The following is an 18,015-nucleotide window of genomic DNA, read 5'->3' as shown; positions in this document are numbered from 1 at the left end:
TGGTTTAGTGTGAGGTGTCCCTGCCCATGGCAGGGGGTTGGAACTGGATGATGTTAAGGTCCTTTCCAACCCAAACTGTTCTATGATTCTATGATAGATCTGTTGCCACAGCAGTGACTGCAAAAATCCTGAGCTAGAGACACTTGTGTTCTGATGCAGGACAAACATAATGGCCTTGGGCAGGAAAGTCAAGCCCAGCTTGTAATCACAAAGGAAGGAAAAGAGCTGTCCTGCTAGATCTGCATCAGGAACTGGGTGAAACAAGAATCACGGCACAAATGGAAACCATGGATAGTGACTCTTCATTGACAGGTCTCTGCCTTACGACTTCAACCAGACGTAAAAACCTGGGATCCCACACGGCACAACAGCACGGCTTAACCAAAAGGGTGAGGAACGGGCTCATCTCACCCACACGTCAGCCTTCAGCACGCTCCTGGAGGCGGGCAGAGCTGCCAGGTGAAGCCAAGCAAAGCCAGCATCCAAATCTGCTGGTAAATCCTATGATCCTGAAGCTGACACCCATCTGACCTGCTCCTGTCCTTGGTGTTTGGAATCCCAAGAGGACTGTGCATGGCTCAACAACTCACCTACATGGCCTGGGGCTGGACACGGGGAGCTCCACACTCACTTCCACGCTGGTCAGCATCTGCTCCTTCAGAAGGGCTGTGTCTCTACACTTGCTCAGAGGCAGAGGCTCTGCAGAGGCAGCCACACGTGATTTCACCAAGGGAGTGTTCTGCTCTCATGGCACAACCCAACACAGAGCTATCAACAGGTTATTTAACAACCTGATTTGGCGTGGGTTCGTTTTTAAGTAGGTAGTTTTGTAGCAGCCCCAATGAACAATGCACCAGCCTCTGCTCAACATCAAGAGCAGCACACAATCCTAACCGCCCTAACGCTGAGAAAGGAGACCGACCCCAGGTTAGGAGGCTTCTCACAAAGCTGAAGTGTGAAGCATGAAGAACAGAAGTGTGTGAAAATAGCAAAAGAACTGGGATACTGAAATCCATAGCTGTGCTGGTAACTGCTTTAACCCTTCCTAAACTGGGTGAAGTCACAGTGAAGAGCGGAAGGAGCAGCAGACCCAAGGTATTTTGACTTTATTAACACTTCACACTGCCTCACACATGGATTCCAATAAGCAGAATAGGGAAACACATGGCTATATGAAACCACAAGTGGCTGAAATTGTCCCCCGATTCCATGTAAAAATGAGAAGCCTTTTCAGTAATAAAGAGATGGTAAGAACTCCTGTGGGAGGCCAGACAAAGGCCTGTGTAGCCCAAAATCTGTCACTGAACACCGCTAGTAATGGTTATTGGGAAGTATATAAGAAACATGACAGACAGTGATCTTTCCTCTCCTATGTTATCTCAGCACAACCCCTCCACTGGGCCTGTTGGGCAGCACAGGTGATGGAGCAGAAAGGAGTCCAGGACAATGCAGATGCCTCCAAGCTGAGAGCAATGGAAAGCCCCAAACAATCCTGATACACAGGGAAAATACTTCAGAGTCCAGACCAAACCTGACCCCAGGCCAGTGAGCCACCTATACAGAGAATGGGTGGACTCAGAGCAGAAAGCAAATAGGGAGGGGTGAGAGTGAGCTTCCACCCACCTACAAGGCCGCCTTTAGTGAAGAAGGCAAGTCACGCTCTGGACGCAGGAAGGGAAGAGCTGTACACACAGCAGGAGAAGCAGTTTTTCTTTGGGGCCTGCAGTGCCAACATCATGGGTAGCCAAGGGGCTGCTGAACACTGAAGGCAGCCCTTTGGCATCCCTCCCAGCTCTCTGACACTGGGAAATCCAACTGCCTGACCTCAAGGTCCTACTCAGCCCTACCTCTATATGGTTTGAGTACAGAACCAGCCCAGCTCTCTGTCTGAATGGTCCATCTCCTTGGACAGTATCAGTGTCACCAAAACTGAGCCTCTTAAAGCTGCGCATGTGCTATAAAAGGGCTCAGGCATATTCCACAGACAAGAAGAAGCAAGTGGGCAGCACTGTCAGATAAGCCTGTCTTCGGTTCTGGGCCCTTCACTACAAGAGAGACACTGAGGAGCTGGAGCGGGGCCAGAGAAGAGCAATGGGGCTGGTGCAGGGCCTGGAGCACAAGTGTGATGGGGAAGGGCTGAGGGACCTGGGGGGTTCAGTGTGGAGAAGAGAAGGCTCAGGGGGGACCTGATGGCTCCCTACAACTGCCTGAGAGGAGGATGGAGCCAGGAGGGGCTGGGATCTGCTCCCAAGGAACAAGGGATGGGACAAGAGGAAACAGCCTCAAGCTGCTCCAGGGCAGGTTTAGATGGAGCTGAGGAACAATTCCTGCCCCAGAGGGTGCTCGGGCATTGGAAGAGGCTGCCCAGGGCAGGGCTGCAGTCACCACCACTGCAAGTGACGGGGTTCAGTGGTGGACTTGGAAGCCCTGGGGAAACAGTTGGACTTGATGATCTTACAGGTCTAACCCTTCACCCTGATCCCAGTTTGCTGCCTAAGGGTGCGTGGATGAATGGGCCCTTGGAGTCTGCACTCTCATCTGCTCACCGAAGACAGCACTTAGGGGTACACCTCTATCAATGTGTGAGCCTTGCTTAGGTCTGTCCTCCACACCAAGGCCAACTAGAATGGAACAAGCCCCCTGTGCCCCCTTAAACCTGCTCTGCCTCCAAACGGGACAGCCCTTGCTAACTCGTGAGCCATCCCCAGGAGCTGGCCAGGAAGGTCCAAGCCAAGCCGTGCCAAGACCCACACAAACCTAAAGCTGCACTGATGGTGGTGATCCATGGCTCAGGACTGTCCTCCAGGACTCCTTCGCACTAGGAGAGGAAAATCTTTTGGGAACAGCCTAAACAAACAGCCCACTTTCAGCTCCATTCCGGGAAAGGCGCCCTGTCCCCTCTGCATGCTTCACCCCGCACTTCCTTCCGCTCCGCGCACGCAGGAACTCGTCCCGAGCCGGCCCGGCAGCACCAGGAAATAAACTGGGACTGAACTCAAAACGAGCATCCAGATTCAAACGGATGTCTAAACCTTACCGTTCATGAGTCTTTACTAAGAGCTCTTTAACTTAATAACCCTCAGCAGAGAAAATTCAACATTCAAGCATAGGTGTAGCTTTAACTGCTCCTTTGCAGGTCCACTTTATAAACCATTAGCATTGCGAGCCACCCACTGAACAAAACAACCCCAACCCTGCGCTAGAAGAAACACTCGACAGCACACCCAGAATCAGTCAGGTTTACCCCAAGGCTCTGGAAGGTTCTTGCTTGGGGGGACCCCCGTTCAGGGCACGCTCCTGCTGCTGCTGCTTCCCTTGGTTCAGCTGCAAGAAGCTGACATCTGACGCCTCCCTGATGCAAATGCAAGCATTGGTTAGAGAGGGGAGAGATGTGACAAGACCATCTCTAAGTCCCTTCTAACCCTTAACATGCCATGACTCTATGACGAGCAGCATCCCTCTGCTCAGCCAGCTGGGGAACAGCAGGGATTAACACCACTGGCAGGAAGAGGCCGGGAGGAATCAGTCAGCCATTTGAAATGCCTCTGGTATGAAGGCTGGTGGCTTGGGTTACAGCATGCAGCCCTGCACCAGCAGCATCATCCCTGAGGTAACCGCAGGCTGGCTGGCTAACCCACTGCAAGTACTCTCCAAAGCCTCCCAGCACAAACTCTCCCTGTCCCCTGGCTGTGCCATGAACACTCACTGGGATGTCACACCCCCTTGTAACAACAGGCATTATTTTCCCCCTCTGAGCTCCCACCCTGCAGCTTCAAAACCTGTCTTTTTGGTTCACTGGCATGCGCAAAGTCAACCGAAAGGAGGTATTCGGGAGCTTACGTCACTCTCTTAAATGCGATTTATTCAATGAAGGCAGATGGGTGGATCGGAAGACTCTAACAGGAGTCTTTTGTGTCCAATTTATTGCTGACAATAGCCTCAGGTATCAAAAAAGTAAATAAAACAACACTGACAAAGGAATCACAGCCTGGATCTTTTAAGGAGCTCGCCTTTGTGAGAGCACACTCGTAGCTGTGGGGACTTCAACACTCGGTGCCCTCCGTAAGCTAGAGGTCCAAGGTCCACTGGCTGGCCAGGGAATCCAGTAGCCACTACTGCTATTCACCTTAATGCAGAAAGAGATGGCAGAGGGATACCTGATTTCTGGTCCCTTTTCCCAGGAATGGGATGGAGTTATTCCCCATTTGTTTGCATAAAGTGACTCCTTTGACTAGTGTGGGCACTTACACAGGAGAAGAACAGCCATAATATCTGAGGGAGAAGATCATCCTGAGCATCCAGCTGCCTCCGTTAGGCAGCTAAGAAGCTGTTTAGGGACTAAGTGGTGTGGAACAGGATTTCCATTAGGAAGGTGCTGATTCATACTTCTCTCACAGACAGGCCTGAATCAGAGAATGGCCTGGGTTGGAAAGAACTTTAAGATCATCCACTTCCAACCCCTGCCCCGGGCAGAGACCCCTTCCACTAGAGCACCCTGCTCCAAGGCCCTGTGTCCAACCTGGCCTTGAACACTGCCAGGGATGGGGCAGCCACAGCTTCTCTGGGCACCCTGTGCCAGCGCCTCAGCACCCTCACAGGGAAGAGCTTGTGCCTAATGTCTAACCTAAATCTCCCCTGTTTAAGTTTGAACCCGTTACCCCTTGTCCTCTTCACCAACTCCAGTTCATCCAGCTCCTACCAGACTCTTGTCCATAGGGCATGAAAGGGTTAAAGGTGCCAATCTTTAAAGGTGCCATGACTACATGGGAGGTCTTTGTCCCAGATTCTCAGTTTCACACTGCTAGAAGTCCAACAGCCTTGGAATACTCTTATTAACAAGAAAGAAGCAGTTCCGTTGGCCAAGCCTGCTTTTAAGTGCACTGGTATCTAATGGACAAGAGGTACTCTGGACAGAAAACAGACAAATGCTATTGCTCTTGAAGCCTGTGCTCTCCTGCAAGCATTACACAAGATGCTAATGAGGAAACCTGCAGGCTTAATGCCAAGCATTAATTTATCTCAATCCCATCCTAAATGAAGATCAGAGCAAAGGGCACATGCCTTCCTTACAGCACGTTTAACAACGTGGAGAGTGCAAAACTAGAGCCTAAAGTCACAAAGAGCAGCAGAGGGTCTCCCTCCAGCCCTTCTCCAAGCACGGCTGGCTAACTTCGCTCCATCGTGCTGTTATTTATGTGTGCTTTCCCCCCTTGTACTGCCTGGACTGAAGGAAGGAAGGATGTTTCACAGGAAGGAAGGACTGGCTTGGCTGTACTGAGACAGGACCACACCACTTCCCCCACTACACTGTTCCTTTCTACAGAGGAGGGAAGGAGTGGGAAATCCACATTTTCTATCGCCATTGCTAGTAAGAGGGTGGAAATGAACCCCAAGTGTTACAGAACCTCATCCAGCTCCTGCTCCAGGTGGGGTTAACGTCAAAAGCTGGAGCAGGTAGCTCAGGACTGCATCAAATTCTGAACATCTCCAAGGTCAGGGATACCACAAGGCCTGGAGCCCCGTTCCCAGGTTCGACCAAGCTCGCAGGGAAGATTATTTTCCTTTAGGTGCAGTCAGAATTCACCACGTTTCAATTTGCTGCACCTTGGTCAGAGCAATCCCCAGCATCAGTATAGACTGGGGGATGGATGCATCGAGAGCAGCCCTGCAGAGAAAGAGACGGGGGGTACTGGTGGATAAGAAATTAGAGATGAACCAGCTACATGTGTTTGTAGCCCAGAAAGCCAACTGTGTCCTGGGCAGCATTAGTGCGAAGTGTGGCCAGCAGGTCAAGGGAGGTGATTCTTCCATTCTACTCTGCTCTCATGAGACCCCATCTGGAGTACTGCATCCAGCTACGGGGTCCACAGAAAGACTACAGCAGGTCTACAGGAGGCCACAGAAGAGGTCTGAGGTCTGGAACACTTCTCCTGTGAAGAAAGACTGAGAGAGTTAGGGTTGTTCAGCCTGGAAAAGAGAAGTCTGGGGAGACCTTCTTGTGGCCTTTCAATATATAAAGGGGGGGTTATAAGAAAGATACAGAGAGACTTTTAACTACAGCCTGCAGTGACAGGTCAAGGGACACTTGTTTTAAACTGAAACATGGTAAGACTTAGATCGGACATAAAGAACCTATCTTTCCCTATGAGGGTGCTGAGGCGCTGGCACAGGGTGCCCAGAGAAGCTGTGGCTGCCCCATCCCTGGCAGTGCTCAAGGCCAGGTTGGACACAGGGGCTTGGAGCAAGCTGCTCCAGTGGAAGATCCACCTCTGACGACACTGCAGACACCACCTCACCACTACTGAGCAGAAGAGAACAACCTTCCCCCTTGACCTGCCCACTCTGCTGTTACTCACACTGCCCCAGATGCAGGCACTGCCGGGCCACCAAGACTTTGCTGACCCTGACCACCTTGTTGCCATCAGACCTGCTTTTGCAGAGGAGAGGTGCCCTCTGTGTCCCACCAGCTCACACACAGCACGGCTGGGCTCCGAGGCAAGGAATGTGCTGAGCACTCTCAGCCAGATGCTGCAGCGGTCACTGGAGGCACACAGGCAAGAGATCCCTAAAAAAGAAGAAAGAGAGGGGTGGGGAAGGAAAGCCCCACTCTGCAAATCAGCTCAGTGAGGAAAATGGGAATAGAGGTGACCTGTTGGTAAGGGCTTGGGAGCATGTTCCTGCTGCAAGACAGTCAGGGAAAGCAAACTACAGAGCGGGGCTTGCCACTGCTGCTGCTGGGGGAGATGCAGGGAAGGTGACTGAGGCTCAAGGAGAGCCACACAGCAACCAAGGCAGTCGGCAGGGCACGACTGTTTGCCTGCTCTCAGCAGCTGCTGCTTTGCCAGCCTCACATCCATCCATCCATCCATCCATCCATCCATCCATCCATCCATCCATCCATCCATCCCAGCTGTTTCACACTCATTTCTCAGGAGCTCATTTGCCGTCTACGCTCTGCAGAGACTCAGCACCCAAAGCGACGTCTCCCCACCTCCACAGCATCGCTCCCACGTTCACCTTCACACACAGTGCCACAGTTTTCCCAAAACACTGAGAATATTCACCCTCCCCTTCACAGCACCTCTGTGACAGTTCATTGCAGGCAAAAAGAAACGCCCTGTTCCAAACCGTGCTGCTCGTTGCTATGCTCTGCCCAGTGCAAAAAGCTATCTGAAGGCAACATCCAGAGGAGTTAAGAGCATATGCAGGCAGTGTATAATATACTACAGCCAAATTTCACACAGAAACATCACTATCCACGTGTTACACAGGATACCTTTATGCTAAGGCATTAATCACACTCAACAACACCAAAGCCAATCCCAAACAGTATCTACACAGAATGGTATATAAACAGTGGAGGGAGAAGATTCATTAGGATCTCTCAACGTGCCAAATTGAGATTCACACCACAATGCAGCACATCTATTATCCCACAGGAATTATTGTTCCCCAGTAAAACCAGACTTATTTCCAAATGATTCACACTACCTGAGGAATTACTGTTTTTGCAGCAATGTTCCAGATCCTAGGTCAGGAATCTCCTTTCTATTCTGGTAAATTCCACTAAGATATCGCATGTAACAACAAGTTCTTGAAGCAGTTTCATCAGATTTTCCCTTTAAGGTAACCCACTGCACTCCCACGTGAGGTACAGGCACCTCAAAGGCACAAGCAGCTGAAAGTGCTGCAGTGGAATCAGATGATCAGTGCAAGCTTGGAACCTCTGCAGCCTCCTTTCAGCTTTGGAAACATGCTGTGATTTTCAAACCAACCCAGGTGGGAAGCCACAGGCCAGTTGTAGCTGAAACGCCAGAGAAGGCATTTAACAAGTAAGTTATATGAAAGCAATGAGGAGAATGACCCTGAAAACAAAGTCTGACGGATTCTGCTGCAACACGTAATGAGGGTGTAGCACTGCAGCAAAATCCGTCATTCCCGGCTGTCCGATGGCGTGCTGCATGCAGCGTGGAGTGGCAGAGCTGATGACAGCAGGAAGCACAGAGAGCTGTGCTGCCAGGAACCCACCCTGCACAGCCCCAAGGTGCTTTACCTTCATGCAAGCATCTGGATCACATGAGAAAACAGAGGAGAACACAAGAAGTAAAGGTTCAAGGTAAAGAGAAACGTGGTCAAGCTAATCAAAAAGTTGTCTGAGCTTATGCTCATCGTAATCTGGCTCATAAAAAGGCACATTTTCACCTTAGGATGAAGCTACCACTTTAGAGGTCAGTTAGAACACGCCTACACATATATAGAATCATAGAACACTTAGGGTCGGAAAGGACCTTAAGACAGAACCATAGAATAGTTAGGGTTGGAAAGGACCTTAAGATCATCCAGCTCCACCCCCCTGCCATGGGCAGGGACACCTCACACTAAACCAGGCCACCCAAGGCTCTGTCCAACCTGGCCTTGAACACTGCCAGGGATGGAGCATTCACAGCTTCCTTGGCAACCCACTCCAGCACCTCATTACCTTCCCAGTAAAGAACTTCTTCCTTAGATCTAACCTAATCTTCCCCTGTTTTACGTTTGAAGCCAATATGATCATGTCCCAGCCTGTGGCAGGGTTTGGAACTAGATGATCTTTACAGTCCCTTCCAATGCAAACCATCCTGCGATTCTGTAAGCACAAGCACAGGTCTGACCACGTCACAGCAACATGCTCGCTCCTTTGTCCCTCCTCCACCTTTTTCCTACTGTGGCACTTGAACACCCAATGCAGTGTCCTGGCTGTTGCCTGTTCCTCCACCCCGGAGCAGACACGAGCAGTGCTGGGCTCACCTGCTCCGTGCTGCCTCCCAGAGTGGGAGAGCTGCTGCCCTGCAGCAAAGGTGACGTGCCCCCGGCTGCCCAGGAGGACCGCTCTGCGTGGTGCAGCCCTCTCACACCACCTGCCTGCAGGAGCAGATGCTCTTCTCTCCTACCATGCAGCCTCACACATGAGCCCCAAGCTGCAGGGGGTCTGTAACGTTACCCATCAAAGCCAGCTCTACCAGAGCTAAGTTTCCATCTCCTCCTTTCTCAGAGCTGTGCAGCTCACACTCAAGGATGCGTGTCCAGTCTTGGCCACAAGCGCTGTTTGTAAGGTGCCCAAACGAAATCTGTCCTGCTACTTCTGAGCCAAAGGATCACAAATCCATCCCAGGAACACGAGTTCATATAAACGTTATTTATATTCACCAACACTCCCCCAGCCACCGAGTTTGCAACCTGACATCACAAACGGGAGCTGTGGACAAGCGGCTCCCCGAGGGCCAGGGCAGCACAGGGGATGTGCACGAGGTGGCTCGTGGTTATGCTGTGGCAGGCCAAGGAGCAGTGGCACAGAAGCATCCAGCTCACACAACGCATTGACACACACAAGTCCAGTGAACTCTGCTGCCCCAAGCTGAGTACACAGCTGATCAGACCCCAGATGATGCAGCCCTGAAGCGCCTTTGAGAAGAGGTACTTCAGGTTTGCCCCATCCAGTGAAGCTCTGGACCAAAGGGCCAAAATTGCTGGGACTTAATAAATGCAGGAACTTTTCCACTCAAGTCCCCTGAACATGGTGCCTACTCCTGCTGCCCAAACCTGGGCAGTGCTTTGTGTGAGAAGGAAGACTGCAAAGGTAGCAGGGCCAAAGTCACCATAAAAGCAAGGGGGTGGAGAGTTAGAAACACAGGCAGCGATACCTCCTGTGCTCGGGGGATACTAGCACTGCACAAGTGGCCTCACAGGCTTTGGACCAGATCCTCTATCTGAAGTTTTAGGGTCATTTTAGGCGGCTCTGCACCTCACCTGCCCCCTCCTAGCCCTGTGCTCCTCAATCCTGGCCACATAAAAGCAACCTTGCAACCAGGCTGGGAACTGGGCAGGGTTAAAGAGGATGGGGGGCAAAGGGTTGATGGCTGGGGATGATGTTTAGGGAGAGAACTCCCCTCAGTCCTGATCCAGCTCTGAGGCAGCAGCACAAGAGGGACATGGAGCTGTTGGAGCAAATCCAGAGGAGGCCATGGAGATGCTGCGAGGGCTGGAGCAGCTCTGCTCTGGAGCCAGGCTGAGAGAGCTGGGCTGGGGCAGCCTGGAGAAGGCTCCTGAAGGGGAGACCTGAGAGCAGCTCCAGTGCCTGAAGGGGCTGCAGGAAACCTGGAGAGGGGCTTGGGACAAGGGATGTAGGGACAGGCCAAGGGGAATGGCTTGAACCTGCCAGAGGGGAGACTGAGATGAGCTCTTAGGCAGAAGCTCTACCCTGGGAGGGTGCTGAGGTGCTGGCACAGGGTGCCCAGAGCAGCTGTGGCTGCCCCATCCCTGGCAGTGCTCAAGGCCAGGTTGGACACAGGGGCTTGGAGCAAGCTGCTCTAGTGGAAGGGGTCCCTGCCTGGGGCAGGGGTTGGGGCTGGAGGAGCTTTAAGGTCCCTTCCAACATAAACCAGGCTGGGATTCTATGAGAAGCAGCCGGGATGAGTGGAAAGACAAGCCCACCTCCTCCAGCCACAGAGCCCACCCTCACAGACGCAGTGCTTCCCAAAGCCATGACTGAGAGGATGTGGAAATCCCTACCTCTCCTCCAAGCTGACAGTTGCAGCAGCAAGCAGCAGCTCTCATCTGCCCACTGTCACATAGAAACAAACTTATCAGCTGCTGTTTCCTTGCACTTTACAGCTGTGTATTTTGGAAACCTTGTTCCTAAGCAGATAAATGACCCATTTTACTCTTTGGGCTCTTGGTGTGGACCCCAGCAGATTCCACCATTGGCAGATCTCTTCTGGCAAAAGGCCACAGTGGAAGCTGATCACTATGTATAACAGCAGAACTCATCTTTTCTAACCACCTCTCTCCTTTCAGCCCTTCACTGTGCATTCACCTTTCTGCATCGTGTTCCTGTGAGAACCTCAAACGTTCAGGAGTGCAAACGTTCAATCTGCTGCACAAGCCACTCTGAGAAAGCACCAAAACAGCCTCAGCTCTGCTGTACAGAGAAGGAAACACAAAACTGCCCGGGCACGGTGTTTATGCCCCTGTGAGCACACAGGCGCTGTGCTTGGGTAAGGTTCGCTGTTGCACCTGCGTATCTTACTCCACCCTGGTGAGGTTAAAGGACACGGGGCTGAACGGTGCCTTATAACCCTTTATCTGCCACGATTAGGGCCTCACCATGTAACATCACTGCCAAAACCTAAGAAGGTAGCCAGAGACACAAGAAGATTAAGGCCTAAACCACCGTGTTTTGGTGGCTGACATGCAATGCCACGCCTCATATTTGATCAGATCGAAAAGCACTCGGATTGTCAGGCTGCTGAATCAACCCAAACCCCACTGGGTCCATGGGAAAGGCACACCCACAGTGGCCTCTCCAAGTCAGGGTGGTTATGAAGGCTCCTAAACCTGCACAATTAAAGGCAAACAGCTTGTGGGCTTCCCACCAAAGTGATTCTGTCACCAGCTCTAACGCCTCAAATCCAGAGGGATGTATGTGATTGTCCACAGTGCCTGCAGTGGGTGGCCACAGCCACCACCAGCAGAAGGCTGCCTTCCCCTGCTACCCTGGCAAACCACTATGGACAGGGAGATGAATCCCTCCTTTGGTGACTATGGGGAGGAGATCAAATTCAAAGGACTCAAAGCCCTCCAAAGATGCAACCTGCCTGAAGCAGAGGGAGTGACAGTATGGAAGGATGGAGCAGACCACCAGCACCAAGGATGCAGGAGGTGCTGGCAAGCAACACCTGCTTGTCAGCTGTCACCGAGCATTAGAAAACACTTGTGTTTTCTATTTCACATGTGCAGATCCAAACATTACCCAAGGCAGAAAGACTGAGACTGTAACTAACAAAGCCATAACCACCACAACTAGTGCTCTCCCTTCCAATATGTTTTAAGGGTTCCCATCACCTTCATTGCACTAGCTAGTGCAAACCATAGTACTGCTGCTAGACCATCACGTGAATCTTCCAATCCAAATGGCCTCCTAAAAAGACTATTTGCTTCATTTTCATGGAACAACTGTATAAAGGTGTCCTTTTTGTCATGTGGCTCAGTCACACCAGCCACACTTCTTGCACAGCTTCCATGAGGAAGCAGACACGTATCATCTGGCTCCTCGCAGACCACAGCCTTCGGTGGGAAGGAAAGGTTTCACAGAGGATGAGCATAACCTCAGCGAGCCTATGGTAAGGTCATGCTCAAAGGTGCAATCACCAACCCATCTGAACAGACACAATAACGTGGTCAAGATCATAAGGCATACCAGGCTTTTAAACATTACCATTTCTGGTAATGGCCACATTTGAGAGTATTTGTTTTTAACAAGAGCTATTTTTGTCTGCACTTCCTAACTCACTCTAAATGAAGAAATTCAGTAAGTTATTCTCAGCTGCGCTGTTTTCAGAGCACAGAGAAAGCCAGAGGGCAAGCAAAGAGCCCACATTGCCAGAACTTAACTTCCTAGAAAGTAGGAATTGGTCAGGCTGCCCTGTACTGAAGAAACAGTACCATTCACAGGGCTATGAGGAAGCTGAGGCTGACGGGCTGCTCAGAGCAGAACGGAGGTTAGTTAACGGGGACCTGCCCACTCTGGAGTTGCTCTCCCACACCCCATTACCCTGATTCACTGCAGACCTTCCAGCCACGCATCCAAACGAAACACAGCGACCAACTCCACGGCCTCCTCCTCCCTGCAGTGCCTGGCCTGGTGCAGGGGACTGCCTGGGGCAGCCAGAATGCAACCTGGCAAAGGAGCCCCTTGTGCCGGAGGGTCCTGCACACCAGCCCTCCCCATGGATCAGAGCCCCTGGGAGGGGGGGGTCAGCATGATGGTTTTCTGCTGCCCTTATTGCCACAGACTCAACACAATGGAGGAATAATGCTTCCGCAAGTGCCGCGGATGCAGGACAGCCCTGGAGGGCTCTGCCCCTCCGAAACACACCGGCTGGCAGGTAACTGCCCAGAGCACACAGCTGTTGGCTTTGGGCTTGCCCGGAGAGCAGACGCACTGAGGAACACTGCCCCTGCTCGTTCTCCAGCAGACCAGGAGATGCACGGCACTGCCAAGAGACTGGAGGCATGCGGTAAGGAAACGCATTTTTTCCTCCTAAACCCTGAATGCCTGAGACTACTCCAGGGCTGTAAAAATACTTCCCCTTTCACTGTCATTGCTGTGTGGCACCGCTTGGAGAGGGGCTCACCCCCCGGCCCCAGGCAGCTCAGGAGGGAACCACCCTGACACACGCTGCAAGGCTGAGCACTCCTGCCCGTGATTTTTGTGGGTGCTTTTAACAGAATTAAACCCTTAATCCCCCTGCGCCTAACGTGAATGTGCCAATTAGTTGGGACGGTCGCTTTAACTTGGGTTTAATTGGTTTAAAGGCTTCGGATGCAGCATTAGAAGGGAAAACAGCGCAGATTTGCAATGGAAGCGCGGTCACCAAGGACAACCAGCACCGGTCTGGTCTCCCACTCGCTCTGCGTGCCAGCACGTGGGACACCCGGCGAAGCCAAAAGGGGCACTTGTAAGCAGTTTTATGAAGGGAAAAAAGGAGGGTTTCGGGATTCTCCATCAATGAATTCCCTCGTGACCGGGGCGAGCAAAGGCAGCTAAAAACTAACAAAGGCAGCGCATCGGAAAAGCTCGCAGATAAAAAGAACTTTATAGGGATAAATGTGGGTGGGCTGGGGAGAAAAAAAAAAAAAAAAAGAGAAATTCAGAGGAAAATAAGCAACAGGAAAAGGAGTCTATGGAAAAGGAGCCTGGAAAAGGAGCCTGGAAAAGGGTATCCGCAGCAATCGCCCTCGTTGTGCGCCTCTGGACCTCAGCTCCACCGAACCCCGACGGTGCCCGCGACCTTCCCCGGAGGCGGCTCGCAACGGCCCCCGAGGGACCGCGACCTTCCCGGGCGGGGACCGCGCCGCTCTGGGCTCAGGAAAGCGCTGTTCCGGTCACGTCGGAAGGAGCCCGGCGGCGGCTCCATTTCCGAGCGGGAGCCCAAAGGCCCTTTGCGGGCGCCGCCGGGCCGGGGCGACCCGCGCTGTGGCGGCGGCGGCGGAGCCTCCGCGGGGTCAGCCCCGGCCCGGCGGCGCCCGCCCGTGCGCGGAAGGCGGCGTTGGGTCCGCGGAGACAAAGCGGATGCCTCACATTCCTCCCCGGCACCCCCCGCCCGCCCCGTCGTCGCCCACCTCTGCCTACCTGAGGGAGCCGGCCGGGCCTCGCTCCTTCCTCCCGTCCCGTCCCTTCCCTTCCGTCCCTGCCGCCCGCGGCGCGCTGCAGCCGGCGGGGCAGCCCGGGCTTGGGCAGCCGCAGCCCGCGGGGGGCTCCGGGCTCGGCGGCGGGTGCGGGCGCTGACAATGAGGGGAGGGCGGCGGGACCGGGCGGCGCTCTGACGTCAGCGGAGCGGGGCGGCTCCGCGGGGAGACGGGAGGGCGCGGCGGCCATCTTGGGGGGAGCGGGAGCTGCAGTCTGAGGGCTGCGGGGGGCGGCGGGGAGGGGGTGCGGGACCCTGCGGCTCCGGGACGGCAGCACCGGGGGGACGTGGAGGCGGTGGAAGGGGCACGGGTGCCTGTGGCGCGGGGCGGAAGGAGCTCGGTGGTGCGAGGTTGGGGAATGGACGAGGTCTGTCCCGGGGAAGGAAATGGGATACGTGACCTAGTGGAGAGAGGAGGAGGAAGGAAGCGCCGGCTGCTCGGAGGGGAAGGAGGAAGTGTTTTGGGGTTTATTCATGGGCATTTGGCGCAGTCAGCACGAGGCAGAAGGACAGAAAGGGACGAGTTGAATGCGGGATGTAACGAGGGGATCCGGCGCTTGGCTGGGCTGGGAGGTGCTGAATAAAAGCCATACAAATAGGAGCAAAGGGGGGGAACCCAACTCGCCCTGAAGAGTCAAGGGGACCAGGAGGGGGGAAGTCTCCAGCCCAGGGCCTGGGATGGGCAGAGGGGAGCGCTGGAGGAGGGGGTACGGCAGCGGTGGGGTGCGCTGGGGAGGAGCAGCCCGGGAAGCAGCGATCCCTTCCTACGGGATCCTGCGGAGCGGCAGCCCCCCCCCCCGAGGGCCCTTGCTGGGCAGGCGGCTCGGTTCCAGGGGTGCAGGGTGTGGGCGGAGGTGACGAGCGCCCATGAAACCGGGCGTAACCTGGGGAAGCGGCCGAAGCTCTCAGCGCCTGCGGCAGCGGAGCCCGGAGGGGTGCAGCAGGTTTAAACCAACACAAGTGGCTCCTGCAGCCGCTGCACAGCCTGGGGAGCTGAGAGGCGGGCGGCTGCGGGGTGCCCCCAGCACCAGGGCCGGGAGGCTGCGGGGTGCCCCCAGCACCAGGGCCGGGAGGCTGGGCAGGGATTAAACAAGCTCCTGGGGAGCAGCAGTGGCTGTGACAAACGCCTGAGTCACCCGCGAGCTCCCCAGGCCCTGGGCTGGCTCCTCGGGTGTCCTTGCTGTTCCGTGCCCGCTGTCTCTGGTGCGTCCCCCTGAGGTGTCTGCGCTCAGCCAGCAGCTTCCCGGGAACGATGCCCTCGGTTCCGCCTCCCTCCTGGAGCCGCTCGTGTGCCCGCGCTGCTCCGGGTGCGCCGGTCCGGGGGTCTGCTCCGTTCGTTAGGCTGGCGGAAAAGGGAGGCAGGGCGAGCGCTTCTGTGCCAGTCCCGAGAGCTCAGCGGGGCCCTGTCCCAGAGCCGGGGCTCTCCATCACGTCAGGATCTCTGCCTTCTCTCTGCAAAGACCGCATTTAGTCGTATTATTACTATTTTTTAATGGAAGTGGAGCCTCTTCTGTTATTCCCTGATATTCGGGCTTTAAGTATTTATAAAGTGAGAGTCATGATAACCTCCTGACACTGAAGTGGTTTCTAAAAGCTCCTGACAGAGCTGAAGCCTATGCTAGGTGCCACACACGGTTTAGGAACGTTCCTAAACACAGTAAGGAGGAAGAAGGAATAGATGGATGCTTGTGTGGGCAGCACTGCCGTCTAGCTTGCTAGGCACGGCATTATCAGGACTCTGTGTGGCAGCCAGCGTAAGTTTGGTTTGGTTTGTTGTTGTTTTTCTCTCTGTGTGTAACTGTTTCTTGTTCCTAGGATCAGCGGGATACCACCATTAGGATCCTGCAGCCATAGCAAGGTTAGTAACAAAAGCACTCAGGAACAAGCAGCAACATCAGAAGCAGGTCGTTGTCTTATTCTGTTCATACTGCTGCTATCTTCCTCTTGGTCACAGAGCACTTGGGGTTCTCTGTCATGAAATTCAGTTGAGTTTAGAGGGTGTTTCACTCCTTCCTGGAGCAAACATCTTAAAAATGTCAGCTGAATTAGGCCTATACATGGAACCAGAAGGGATGCATTTGAGGGTACCAAGCATGCTTGCCAATGTAATCTCAAGACTGGTTTCTCTCATCTTCGAAAGGTCTTGGTAATTGGGAAGAGTTCCTGATGATTGAAGAAAGGACAAATGTCATTCTTGTTGTTAGGAATGGCAGTGAGGATCCATGCAGCTACCAGCTGGTCAGCCTTAACTCAGTCCCTGAAGAGTGGACAGCACATCCTTCTGGAAGCTATTTCAAAGCATGTGAAGGACAAGAAAATTACTGGGAACAGCCATCAGGGATTTACCAATGACCAACCTTCTACAGTGAAGCAACAGCCTGGGTGGACAACAGGAGGGCGCTTGGTGTTGTATTGATTGATAGTAGCCTTGACTTTGTCGTGACATGGTCTCCCAGCGGTCTACTTGTAGCCAAGTCGGTGACATTTGGACTGGGTAAGTGGAGTGTGAAGTGAGTGAGAAACGGGGTGGATGGTTGGGCTGAAGGGGTCATATCAACTATATGGAGCCCAACTGGCAACTAGCTGCTATGGGATCCTTCGGGAAAGGGGCCTCCCTCTCAGTAGCAAGGTGCTGGCAACACAACTGCTGTGAAGATGTGTCTGTTGCCACCAGAAGCTGGAGGGGGTGTGTGTGTGAATAAGGCGGCTTGGAGGAAATCCTGCTGAGAGGGCTCTTGACTTCATTACCTGTTAACCTACATTTCCTCCTCCTGTTTCACCGGTGATGAAGCCTAAATGCAAAACCTGCTATTGACAAGTGTATGGGATATGTGTCTGGTCATTGGAGTTTTCAGCAGAAGCATCTGGCTGCTGTTGGGAATTCCTCACCTCTGAGTGACAAGAGCTACTGAACACCTGTAGCCGGGTTGGCATAGTGGAGGTTGTATGGGAACCGTGCCTACAGCCACCCCTCCTGGCATTCCTTCATGGGCTCTTAAGGTTTACTGCAGAGGGAGTAGTCTTACACATACAACATTTGCTCCTCCATCTCTGCATTGGTAAGCGTGGCAGTATTGCTTCAACTCACACTGCCCATGACCATCTTCCATTCCCATTGCAAGATTCAGGCTTGTCCTGGGAGGAGTGAGCAGGTTCCACTTCCATTGTCTTGCCAGCCTTCAGCCATGGTGACTCCTCATTGCTAACACTCATCCCCTTCCCCAGCTGTAGGAATAACCCACGCTGAAATGTAATTGTGGGGTGCTGCAGTGAACACGCAGACATGCTTTGACTTTTGTTTAGCTATTTCTTGTGTTTTCAATAAAATCCATATTATGGTGGGACAGGCACAACAGGGACCTCTATGCAAATAAAAAAAGGTCTTTTAACTTACCTATGTGCTCACTATTGGAAGAACTTCACCAGAGAGGCACTTAGAAATCATGCAGCCCCCATGTGCCTTCTGTGAAGTGCATTTGGGTCCTGACTGCAATCCACAGAGCATTAATGACATGGTAAATACAGACACTGACCTCTGGGCCATGATAACCTCCTCCTTTCAACTCCGAGACGATGGGGTGTTATTTATCTTTCATTTGTGATCCTTAGCTGGTGTTTTCATGTGCCAGTTCCATATTAATATTTTTTCCAGTATGAGTTCCTGAAGCACTTTGTCAAATATTTACCAGCATTAAGAATGGTGTAATATTAGACCATCTGCCCTTTTTAATTAGCCCTTGATCTAATTAAGGACAGGGCCTCTTGCATTGAACTGTGAATTCTGTTTGCT

The 18,015-nt window shown here is 53.1% G+C and overlaps 1 protein-coding gene and 1 long non-coding RNA gene across 3 annotated transcripts in view; one reads left to right on the top strand and one right to left on the bottom strand.

Annotated features, from left to right (window-relative positions):
- LUZP1 (leucine zipper protein 1) overlaps positions 1 to 14,293 on the bottom strand; it is a 34,985-nt gene extending 20,692 nt beyond the window's left edge. Inside the window, exon 1 of one of the 2 annotated variants that reach the window (XM_062628767.1) lies at positions 14,171 to 14,293. The gene's annotated coding sequence lies outside the window, so the exon portion shown is untranslated. The remainder of the gene's footprint in view (positions 1 to 14,170) is intronic. The other variant, XM_062628768.1, reaches the window with a different exon arrangement.
- Positions 14,294 to 15,642: 1,349 nt separating this feature from the next.
- LOC134168746 (uncharacterized) lies at positions 15,643 to 17,578 on the top strand. Its single transcript, XR_009966655.1, has 2 exons — positions 15,643 to 16,083; positions 16,366 to 17,578. It is a non-coding gene; the product is annotated as an uncharacterized LOC134168746 (long non-coding RNA).
- Positions 17,579 to 18,015: the final 437 nt, after the last annotated feature.

Source organism: Pezoporus occidentalis, unplaced genomic scaffold (genome assembly GCF_034315485.1).
Source record: "Pezoporus occidentalis ecotype Australia unplaced genomic scaffold, CSIRO_AGI_Poc_V1 ctg323, whole genome shotgun sequence".
Taxonomy (NCBI): domain Eukaryota; kingdom Metazoa; phylum Chordata; class Aves; order Psittaciformes; family Psittacidae; genus Pezoporus; species Pezoporus occidentalis.
The sequence above is the reverse complement of the archived record's forward strand: the minus strand, read 5'-3'. Positions and strand labels throughout refer to the sequence as shown.